General features: G+C 38.1%; 1 long non-coding RNA gene across 2 annotated transcripts in view; it reads left to right on the top strand.

Annotated features, from left to right (window-relative positions):
* The first annotated feature begins 269 nt into the window (after positions 1–269).
* The window catches only part of LOC145399512 (uncharacterized), a 29210-nt gene continuing 16715 nt past the window's right edge, over positions 270–12764 (top strand). For both annotated transcript variants that reach the window (XR_013897310.1, XR_013897309.1), the window contains exons 1-6: positions 270–315; positions 3767–4038; positions 6216–6293; positions 6911–7180; positions 7881–8177; positions 9186–9290. This is a non-coding gene — a long non-coding RNA (uncharacterized LOC145399512). The remainder of the gene's footprint in view (positions 316–3766; positions 4039–6215; positions 6294–6910; positions 7181–7880; positions 8178–9185; positions 9291–12764) is intronic.

Consider the following 12764-nt stretch of genomic DNA (forward strand, 5'->3'; position numbering starts at 1 on the left):
AAAGCAGCAGAAAAGCCTAATATAGCGTTGTTCTTTTCAGATATGAATCGTACGCCTGGCAGTTAGAATCTCAGTTATCATCGTTATTGTTAGCTGTACATCATGTTGGTGGGATCAAATAACCAATAATTATTTATCTGATAATTATGAAGCAGAAAAAAAAGGTCTATAAGAAGAATATGGCGTTTTTTTTCCAATGTTTAATCGTACGTCTGGCAAATAGCTGGTGCCGGAGGCTGTGAGACGCTGCCGGCGCCTCAGTCCCCTCTCTACTCTAGGCGAGGGGGGACAGTGCGTCGTGGCTCGCTTTTCAAGGTAAGTTTTTCTTGAGTTTTCCTCAATTTATTATATACTTGGATGAAAAAAATGTTAATATAGAATGTTTTTACGATATGGAGGTTAGAGTTAAATAAGTGGAGGGTTATTTTGAGGTATTTTTTGCGAATTATGTAGCGTTTGCCTCTCGGATTTCCAATATGGCGTACCGGTATGTGTGCCTCTCAATTTTCCTTCGATTTTCTTCCAGTTTCTTCCTCTTTGGCAGTTATTTTTGAATTTTGAAGAGCACCATGGTATTCTAGAGATTAATTTAGGATATATCTGACGCCTCTAGATTAAATAACTTCTAAGCATCAAAAAGTACGTAAAATAACCGTGATGAAATCGTTTGCTTGCTTAGGGTCCGTAGCGCCTTGTCGGTAGCGATATATTTTTTACCTATAATTGGTGCCATTTTGTATAATTTTAAGTGACTTTTGCATGGTTTAAAGCTTATGCCCCAAAGAGGATATGTAATGGAGAGTAAGTCGTTAATGTTAGGATACCATTCACCCGTAAGGCCTAAGATGATTTTTTTTCTGGTCATCTGACTGTAGGATTTTTCATATCATAGTATGAATTTAAGTATTTTCATTGATTTTTATTTTTTCCTGGCCATCTGTTTTTTGAAGTCAGGATTTTTCATAGATTATAGGATGTTTCGAATTTCATTATTATTATTATGGACATTCTGATTGCATTTTTGTGGGTGCCTTTTTGGGATGGATTTTTTTAGATTTGCATTTTTTCATGTCTGGATTTTTTGGGATGGATGTTTTGAGATTTGCTGGTTTGACAGATATTTTGAGTTTGCAATTTTCATTTTTTTTTTTGCAGTTTTTATGGATATTTTTGAGATTTGCACTTTGGAATGTTTAATGGATTTTAGTTGCATTTTTGTCATGTCAGTTTTTCTCCTGATCAATTTTTTGCACTTTTTCATAATTATGGATATTTCGAGATTTGCACTTCATGATTTTTTTTTTGGATTTTGATCTGCATTTTTTTAAAGAATATTTTGAGATTTGCGCTTTTTTCCTGTCAGGAAATGCAGTTTAAGGCCAGAAATATAATTTTTTCTGATTTAACATGGACTGCCAAAAAATGTACAAGGTTAAGACTATGGTTTTTTTTTTTCTCAAGATAACGTAACCTAACCTTTGACTTAAAAATAACTTGCGATGAAAGTACCATAGAAAATCAGTGGTTGTGTGAAAAAAAAAAAAAAAAAAAATTGTACAGAACAGTGGTTAGGAACAATGTTTTTGACCAGGCCTATGGCATAATCGTCAAATTTTTACTTGATAACCTTTGACTTAAAAATGTTTACCAAAGTGCTATAGAACAGTTGTAAGGAAGTGACTGGAGCACAAATCTGATTTTTTAAAGACTGGTATATTCAAATATTATTTACTTGAGGATGACCTAACCTAACCTCTGACTTAAGAATAATTTACTATGAAAGTGCCAGAGAACTGTCGTAAATTGAAATGTAATTTTTTTTTTAGCTATGAAAGATTTTTCGCACAACCCAACCTAATTTTCACCTATCAGCTCAAACCTAAAATTCCCCAAAAAACAATTGTATGAGTAATAAATCACCTAACCTAAAAATTTGGTGGTCAAAATAGTGTTTATAAAAGGGCAATATGAAAGATTTAATTCTTCACAGCCCAGGCCAATTAGATTCACATTAGCTCCCCTTACCCAAAATTCCCCTAAAATCAGTTGTATGAGAGCAATAAACGACAAACCTTAAAATTTGTTGGTCAAAATAATCGTATTTTTAAAGCGGCTGTATGAAACCATTTATTTCCTCAGAGCAAATTATTCACATAAGCTCTTAATCTAACCCAAAACTCTGCTAAAATCAATTGAATGAGAATAAAATAATAACTTGTCTAAATTTCACTCTACTCCCAATAACCCATTGTTTGATGGATAGTGGAATTATACATGTGGGAATGGGAGACTGAGGATTGGATGGAGTGGAGGTGCTGGTATGAGGAGGGGGGTGTGTGAGCTGGGAGCAGGATGGTGAAATGGCGTTGGATAGGGTGACATGGAGGAGTTTTGTTTGTGGCCACGTCTTACGAGATTTAGGCGTCTGGCAAGAGATAGATGATTTGAGATAGGTAGTTGCAACTGTTAACACTAGAATGATAGTCACGAAGTTCTGTGGATAGTAGTATCTCAGCGTACAATAATTGTATCGGATTTTATACTAGGTTACAATAATCGTATCATATTATAGCTTAGAATAATCGTATTGCTATCTTATAGCTTACAATAATTGTACTGTATCGCATTTTTAGCTTACAGTAATCGTCTCATTTTATAGCTTACAGTAATCGTCTCATTTTATAGCTTACAGTAATCGTCTCATTTTATAGCTTACAGTAATCGTGTCTCATAGCTTAATGGTAATAGTGTCTCATTTTATAGCTTACAGTAATAGTGTCTCATTTTATAGATTATAGTAATCGTGTCTCATTTTATAGCTTACAGTAATCGTGTCTCATTTTATAGCTTAGTGATCGTCTCATTTTATAGCTTACGACAATCGTTATCGCATTTTATAGTTATTGTATTGCATTTCAGTTACAATAATTTTACCTTATTTTATAGTTACTGTAATCGTATCGCATTTTATAGTTGCAATAATTGTATCTCATAGTTGCAATAATTGTATCATTTTATAGTTCCTGTAATCGTATCACATTTTGTCACTGTAATCGTATTGCATTTTATGGTTACCGTACTGTAATTTTATTGCATTTTAGATTTACAATAGTCGTATCACATTTTAGTTACAATAATCTTATAGCTTACAATAATCATATCGCATTTTATGGCTTACAATAATCATGTCACATTTTATAGCTTACAATAATCGTATCACATAGCTTACAATAATCGTATCGCATTTTATAGCTTCCAATAATCGTATCGCATTTTATAGCTTACTATAATGGTATCTTTATAATTTACAGTAATCTTATCATTTTATATGCAATAATCATCTCACTTATTGGCTCACTAGTAACAGCCATGGCTCGGTGGGTTAGAGCGCTCCGCTCTGACGGAAGGGTCGGAGGATTGAATCCACCCAAGGGTCTTTGGTAGACATCAGGAAGGGCATCCGGTCATAAAATGCTACATGCTCTATTCCAAAAGTCCTCTACCCAGGGGCAACGCCTTAAGCCCTTCTGGGATACTTGGCGTAAAAAAAAAAAAAAAAATATTGGCCCTCTAAAACTTTTATTAAAAAGGTGGATGTGGGTGTGGGAGAAAATATTATACCACATCCCATGAAGTTAGGTGTTGGATAGACTATGTATTATTACTAGAGATGATGGTTCTTGTGATGTTTATTTATTTATTTTAAAAATCTTTAATAGAGATTATTTTTTTGGTGGTAGTTTGATTATTTTTTTTCTCATTTCAGCGTAGCCCCGGGGCACACAAAGGCGGGTGTGGGTGCGGGGCCTCTCACCCTTGTGTTTATCCTTGGGGCGGGGCTGGGCATCCCCCCGACAAGGCTGACCTCGACTGGCTTCCCGAAAACTGTAGGACCTGTCGGACTTGACCGGAGGAGGAGAAGGAGGGGTCAGTCCAATGACAGCGGCGGCTAGTACGGGGCGTAGTTGACGCGGTAGTTGGGGTCCCTGGTTTCCGCAGAGAGGCCCCGAGGACACACAACGTCCGACTCGACCCATGGTACGTATACTCGTTCCCTCTCGCCCCCCCCTAAGCCCTCCTCTGCCTGTCAACCCGCCCTTTCTCTGTGCCCCCAGTCTGATTTTACGCTATGAAGTGCTTGAATTAGCGAGGTGTGAGAGCCTGCCTCCACCTCATTCAATCCAAGAATTCGTCATAGCCGCACATGTACACGTAGGTGCATGTGTACGCGTTGCATGGATGTGTGCACTGTTACGTGTACACATCATTGCAGTAAAATCAACAGGGACATATGGAGATAGGGCGGTGCGACGCTCTACGGCCGGAGAGTTTAGCTTCTTTTTTCAACCTCCTTCCTTTTTGTTTCCTAAGTCTTTTCGTGGTCTGTTTTATATACAAATTTTCCCTCCATCTATGTCACCCTGTCGCTCTGTCAGTCTATCTGTCGCTTTCCCTACTATATCTATCTAAATTAACCCGTTCTCTCCTTGTGGTGGTTTTAGATAGTCTGGTTGGGTGGGGGGAGGGGGGTGTGGGTATAGTTATTAGAAGCTTATGGGGAAATGGGATAGGACTGGCTCAGATAGATAGATTATAGATAGATAAACTGGTCTGCTGCAGTTCTGGGTTTGCAGTCTTGGTCGTTTTGGTCCCAGGTCTCAAGCCATCGATCTACCATCTACATCTACAGCTTCATCTACTGGTATACCCCTGTTGGTAAATGGTATATCTGTATACTGTATATTAAGGTGTGAGTATGCTTTTACCAGTACAGTATATTTTCTTTAAGTATACTGGTGCAATTGTTGTATTTTTATGTACTGTTTACATTATTTTCATTATGATGATCTTTTTACTACAGGATACTTATCACTTAAGTACTCATATTTTCACTTAAGTACCTATATTTTCACTACAGCATGCCCAAATATTCATCAGCACAGTAATTATGTACAGTATATCCATCTATGGTAAACTTATTTAACTTGTGGTATGCTACAGTAAATTATTTCAGATATACTTGTACTAAAGGTATATTGAATCTTTCAGTATACAATCTGCATACAGTACTGTGATTTAGTATTTTGAGTACTGTAATTATATTTGAGTCATGTACCAAATTTGTCATTTTCAGGACATTGTTGACATGTACTAAGTATTGAGTACTGTATTTTAAGTGTATTTTGTCAATTACTGGACTAAATTTTTGAGTACAGTCATGTTAAGTACTGAGTTCTCGAGTAGTCATTTTAAGTACTAAATTTTTGAGTAATTTTAAGTACAGAATTTCTGAGTACAGTAATTTTTAATTATTAGATTTTTTAGTAGTTATTTTAAGTATTATATTTGAGTGAAAAAATACTATACTGTACTTCATTTTTGAGTACAGTTAAAAACTAAATTTTAAATACAATATTGAGGTACTATATTATTGTCACTTAAGTACAAAATTGAGTATTGTAATATTGTACTGGTATCAGCAACTCAAATTATTTTCCAAGTCAGTGTAACGTAAATCCAACTTATCGTAAAGTAAATGCAAAACGTAAGGTTCTTTTTAATAATTTTTTTTGTATGTTAAGATTATTATATTTTTGCAATTAACAGTAAATGTATAGAAAAATTGCCTTCAAGTTCAAATGTCTATAATTTGGATTTATAATTATTTGTATAGATTTAAGAATTACCATATAGAGAATAGTACTAATAGTTAAGATAAAGATAGGCACCATTACGTAGTTGTGGTGCCTTAATGAAAGATAGTCAAGAATAGTAAGTATAGATGCCATTACATAGTTGTGGTGTCAATAGTGAGGGAAAGTCATGAGACAACATTACATAGTTGTGGTGTCAAGATAGTGAAGGATAGGCAAGAATAGTCACAGTAGTCAAGATAGGCACCATTACATAGCTGTGGTGTCAGAATAGTGAAGGATAGTCACAATATGCACCATACATAGTTGTGGTGTCATAAAATAGTACAGAAAGGTTAAAGATAGTTGCAGTAGTGAAGGGTAGTCAGGATTAGTCACAACAGGCACCATACATAGTTGTGGTGTCACACAGCACAGAAAGGATAGAGGAGTCAAGAGGTTACTAGATGGTCAGGGTACAGGCACTATCAGAGGTACAGTTGGGCTGCCATCACAAGGAGGCTTTTGTGATGGTGGAACAACTGTATTTTCGATGGTTTGCTGTATTTTTTGTATTTGCAGGTTGAGGACGGCGGCGGCGGCGACAAAGCCTGGGTGCAAAGTTGGAGAGGGATAGAGCAGTGGGATTGTGGAGACTGGGTGAGTGTTACCTTCCACTCACTTGTAGTTATTTATATTTTTTAAGGGAAAATTGACACGTAGCATCTATTCATTTAAGCTGCAGAGGGGTAGAGCAGGGAGATTGTCGAGACTGGGTGAGTGTAATCATCCACTCACTTGTAGTTATGTCAATTGTTTTTGGAGGGAAAATTATCTTGACAATCTGTAGCCATCCACTAATTTTTGAGGGAAATTATGCTTGTAACCATCCACTCATAGGATATTTTTATAGGGAAAATCATGGAAGTAACTGTCCACTCATTTGATGTAATTTCATTTTTTGAGAGAAATCTAATCATCCACTCATTTGTAATTGAGGCAAAGTAAAGAAACTTATTGAAATATGTAAAGTTTAAACTGTAAAAAAAAATACTCATTGTTAGATGATGATTGCAGTTATGACTAATGATGGTAATTGACTGAAGATCACTGACAATGGCAAAAATGATGTGGTGGTGGTGATTTTTGATAGTGACAGTGGCAATTAAATGCATAATGATCACTGATGATGTGATGATGGTAGTGGTGATGGTTATGGTGATTTTGATAGTGATTATGATTTACTGTAATAATTTATTTTTTTTTTTTTTTTACAGCATAGGGGGCCCAGACGTTTGCAGTACGCCCGGAAATCAAACAAAACAAAACAATCACACAAGCAATCAAGCCCAAGAGTGTTGACACTGGAAGTCTTCTTTGTCTCATGAAGCCTCAAGAGTTGGGGGGTTCATGAAGGGGGGCGCAGGAAGCCTAGGAGTGTCGACGTTGAACTCTGGGATTGGGCAAGGCTGCAACGAGAGGAATTCCCATAGGTTTTTTTGGAAGTTCCTGTACCTGGGACCCTGTTTGTGGCTGGTTTTTTGAAGGTGGGTTGATTGGCATATTCTTGATTCGTAGCAAAGAAAATTTTTAATTGTAGCTATGAGAATTATACTTTGTAGCTAAGAATTTATAAGGTATTCATCGATAGGAAAATTATACTTCGTACCTAAGAGAATTTATAATGTATTCATCATAGGAAAATTATACTTCGTACCTGAGAGAATTTATGTACTTTATTTGTTGCTAAGAGAATTTATATACAGTACTTGGTTCATAGCTAAGAAGCTTGTGCTTCGTAGCTAAGGAAATTGCTTCATGGTTAAAAGAATTTATACTTGGTTCATAGGTAAGAATATTATACTTGATTCATAGCTAAGTAAATGTGTATACTTAAGATTTTACCTGTTTCATAGCCCAAAAATTTGTACTTTACACTTTTTCATGCTGTAGGGAAAAAAAAATATATATATATAAAATGCTTTACTCATTTTGTTTCAACTTGGCCAAAAGAATTACTGAACTCTTCATTTACATAATTTTGATTTGTATAAAAGTCCATTCAGTATCCCCCCCCCCCCCTGAAAAATTGCTATATACCTTTTTCGCGCAAACTTTGGCTAGACTATACTCCTTTCACTTCAACTTGGCCAGAATTAATTAGATTATTAAATTGATTCTTAAATAGATTATTTATTTCCTATTTCTCCATTTATTGTAGCATTAATTTCCTGTTTTTCCTTTCAGTGTGGCCACAGGTGCGGGGCCGCCCAACTCTCGCGTGATCCGAGAGGCGTGGCCAGACACCCTTGCTCCATTTCGACCCCATAACTGGCTGCCCAAAGACTGTATGACCTGGGACTAAAGGGTGGAGAAGGTGGGAGGCTGTAGGTGCGGTTAGTCAATCCAGCGGCGGTCGGGTAGCGGAGTTCGGGTGGTGGAGACTAGAAGACTGAGTCACGCGGGGCACTCCCAATAGTCCTGGAGGCCCGCCACTTCGCCAGCCAGCGCCAGTCGTTGGAGCGTCGGATTGGGGATAATAAGGTGGGTTTTAAGATCACTATACCCCTGCTATACTCCTTTCACCTTAACTTTGTCAAGGGGAGGCTAGAGTGAAGAGTTGAGAGGTAGGAAGGGACTGGAGTGTATTGGTGTTGTGATGAGGAGGGGTAAATTGAGATGGTTTATGATGAGGAGGGGTAGATTGAGATGATTTATGATGGGGTAGATTGAGATGGTTTGTGATGAGGGGTAAATTGATGGTTTATGATGGGGTAGATTAAGATGGTTTGTGATGGAGTAAATTGAAATGGTTTCTGATGAGGGGTAAATCGAGATGGTTTGTGATGAGGGGTAAACTGAGATGGTTTGTGGTGAGGAGGGGTCGTTGGAGCATCGGATGGGGGAAAATGTGGGTTTTAAGATCTATATATACCCCTACAATAAAAATGTGGGTTTTAAGAATACTGTACCCCTTTCACCTTAACTTGGTCAAGGGGGGGGTTAGATTGAAGAGTTGAGAGGTGGTTTGGCCATGTGGAGAGGATGGAGAGTGAGAGACATGAGAATGTGTGAGGTGGAGGGGGGGGAGGGGGAGGCCAAGGATGAGATGGAGGGATGGAGTGGAGAGGTATATGAGACTAACAAGGAGAGTTCGTGAGTGGGATGGAGGGGGGGAGGGAGTGGAAGGCCAAGGATGAGATGGAGGGATGGAGTGAAGTATATGAGAAGGGGACGTTAGCTGGGAGCAGGGCAGAGAAATGATGGGGGACAGGGTGACATGTAGGTGAATTGTTTGTGGCCACCCATTACAGGATTAAGGTGTCTGGCAATAGATATAGATAGATAGAAAATGAATACAAAATATGATCCTATATCCATCCGTCAGTTTTCTTCAAAAATTTTCACCCCCTCCACTTTTTTTTTTTTTTTTTTTTTTCTAAGCTATTAATAAAAAATATTTGGTAATTAGTCTTTTTTTTAGGTATATATACTGTCTAATGATTTTTTTTTATATATGTACAATTTTGGTTTTTATTTTTTGGTTTTCAGGGAGGTGGAAACCTGCCCAAAAAAAGTATATTGGAAGCTTCACCTCTTGCAACTGAAAACTAGGTCGATAATTGCCGGCCTGAGCAGTACTTGCAACATTGTACGGTGAGTGATTTATTATTTGGGTGGTAGGTGGGGGTGCTCACCATCCACTCACGTGGTGTAGTGCTGCTTTGGGTGTCTGCCCTCTCCTCTCTTCCATCTTTCCCCTTCTGTTCTTTCCTCTTCCTTCTGCCTGTGGGTGACTTTACACCCCCTCTGCTTTCTTTCCTTCATTCTTTCCTCTTCCTTCTGCCTATGAGTGACTTTACACTCCCTTTTGTCTTTCTTTCCTTCATTCTTTCCTCTTCCTTCTGCCTCTGGGTGACTTTACACTCCCTCTTCTGTCTCTTTCCTTCATTCTTTCCTCTTCCTTCTGCCTGTGGGCAACTCTGCACTGAGTGACAAGCCACTTGGTTTCCTGTACACCAGGAAACCATGTACTGCACTGGGTGGTAACCAGAACACCAAATTACGGCGCCTGGTGGTTTAGTGGGTTATTAACCCCTTAACCGCAGGCTTGTTTTGCTTTTTCTTGTGGCTCCCGTGGGCATATTCGCGTTTCGACACTCTATAAATATTTGCCAAAAATCGGTTATTAGTCCTAGAATATTAACCCGCCCCATCCCGACCACTTTTCCACCACTGACTCCCCCCAATCCCAACCATTTTTGGAAAATTTTTTTTTTTTTGGCTCGAACCTCCGCTTTTGGTGAGAAACATCGAAAATTCATAGAGAAATCGCTCACCTGAGGTTTAAAATACTCGATCCAGATAGGAGTACCTCCTTATCTGACTGGGTTTTCTAACAGGCTGGCACCAAAGAAAACAAGTTCTATGGGAGGGTAACTATTTCACACCACTCATAAACGGTATTTATTTACTTGGTACGAATTTATATGTAGTACGAGAGTATATTGGTTTTCAAACGGTAATATAGGCATTATAAGCATTGTTTCACTCACTAACTCATCACCATACCTGACCTTTTTTTGCTAGATTACCTGATCATCATTTCTGACTGTTTCTTCCTCTAATGCTATGTAAAGTTTGTCCTCCACATTGTCATTGATTGTGGAATCACTCTGGCCCTGAATTTCGTACCGTGGCATGACATGGCTTTACTGGTCAGGTCACTAATAACAGGTGAGTTGCCGAGACAATGGTGTGCAGGGGGGGGGGGGAGGTCATGCTGGGTAAGGCATTGTCCCTACCTGGCTTCTTGTAGAGGAAGGTGTCCCGTGTATACGTACCAATAATCCCTCGAAAATTAAAAATTGTGCAAATTAGGGACCATGCAATTGATTCGCGTCTATGTATGTCGACGGGACTGGCAGTGACAAAACGTGTGGACGTTAATTCACGTCGACAGGGCGCCGTGGGTTAAAATCACATATGCTTATGGCATATACCCTCAGCTTTCTCCTGGGGTGTTTGTTGAGCTTTCGTCGAGTACCGTAGGACTTGTGGAGACCTCTGAAGTTGGGTAACAGTCTCCACTTTACACTTCCCGACAACCCGTAATATGATTACCACAGCCTGATATTATCACTAGAAACACTATGATTCTCAAATAGTTTAGAATCCATACTCCAAAAAAAAAAAAAAGTGAAAGCAATGAAAATTATGAGGGCATGTGACCTTCCCACTTGACATCGTTCACCGCTGGTGTTCTGTCATTTATTATTCATAAAAATACTCAGTTTATATTTCTATTACTATATAACACTTATGTATATCTAGTCTTTATCCATAAGTTTCCTTCAGTAATAGTAGTTTATTGTCACTAGGGATTCAGTTTCTTTAAGTAAAATACGTAGCATTCACTTTCTCGTCCTGTATACTAGCATTGAGAGTGAATGTCACTTTCACCTTCAGTCTCATAACTCATAGTATTCATACATGCTAGAGTGAAACTTTCATTTTCATTACTCCTAGTATATATACTCGTATTCATATAATACTACTCATTTACATTTCTATTTACGTTCTTTATTTTATTTACATTTCTATTTTATTTACACTGTTATGCAGTCACTTGAAGTAACTTATAAAACTATTTTCCACTGCTCACTTATATTTACATTCATTGCTTTCACTTGCTGTTTACACATTATTTACAATTCCACTTGCACTGTTTTACTCACCAGAAATCGTAGTCACTCTCTATCAATTGTCAGCCCTTTACCTCTTTCCACACAAGGTTTAGTAGGGGTAGAGGTCACAGGGCAGCCCGTTGGATGGGGCTAAAAAGCGGCGGAAGTTAGCAGGAGCGAATCTGACGTACTTTCACCTTGAAAGACGACAGTAAACTGATAGTGGTGGGCCGGGGTGGCCTACCTAGGGAGAATGCATTACTGCCAACGTCAGCCTCTTGAGAGCTGCTAATATATAGCTATGAAATGACTGGCAGGAAATCTAGACAATACATTATAAATTACGTAGTTCCAGGTGAATATAAATATCACTTAGGCTTCTTCCTTCCCTCCTTACGTATTTTTATTACGAGGATAGATTATACGGCATATTTCAAGGGGAAATAAACAGCAAAAATTAGCGAACAAGTGCACGTGAGGTGTTGTCAGGTGATAATTAGCCAATTCCAGGTGTATGGCACTATCACTTACCTTATTTCTTTTTGGTATATATTATTTGGTATAAGAATAGGGCATAGGGCTTATTTCAATGGATGAAATCAGTGGAAAATTCCAGGGAAGATTTACTTAGTGTAGCACAGCCGGGCAGGTGAGAGGAGAGGGTAATGGAGGGGAGTCAAGAACGGAGAGAAATGGCTAAATTGTCAACAATGGATGGGAGTACAGATGAGATTAGGAGTGCTGCCTAGTGTTGGACATTGGCAGTACTGATACACGATACAAGCCACCACTTGAAAGCCCAGGTGAATTCAAAATAACACTGAATCGCAAAAGTGACTCCCAGCGGTATGATCCCTTGCTCCCAAGCGTCACGAAAGTGACGCCCCGCGGTTAAGGGGTTAAGATGCTCCAATCAGATTGAGCTGGTGCGGGTTTATATCCAATGGATGGTTTGGGTTTATTGCACATATGTCGCTCAGGGATGAGCGAGGCTGGTCACTCAATTGTCAGGACCAACTTGCCTAGCCCCGGTCTCCTACGCTTCTCATGGGGCAACACAGGATTAGGGATGATTATTACTATTAGTTTTTATTACCCTTATTTGTATTACCAGTATCTTTATTATTACTGTAATTACCATCTTTATTAATATTATTACTTAGTAAATATTAAAAGTAAATATAAGAAATATTAAGTAAATATTAAAAGAGAATAAGTAAATATTATAGTAAATAATAAATAGTAAGTATTAAGTATTTTCTAATGCTCCCTTACATAATGCATAACACTAATTTGTCTTTTCAGTAATAAATTCTTATACCTGCTTCATACCTGCCTTCAGGTATATATAATTTTTGGGGGGAAGTAAATTTTGTATAGTTCCATTGCTGCCTCAAAAACTTTTTTCATGTTTTCCAGTTTTTAAAAAAGTAAATATATTGGA

Source organism: Coenobita brevimanus, chromosome 49 (genome assembly GCF_032717465.1).
Source record: "Coenobita brevimanus isolate Jiangsu-jjx chromosome 49, ASM3271746v2, whole genome shotgun sequence".
NCBI lineage: Eukaryota > Metazoa > Arthropoda > Malacostraca > Decapoda > Coenobitidae > Coenobita > Coenobita brevimanus.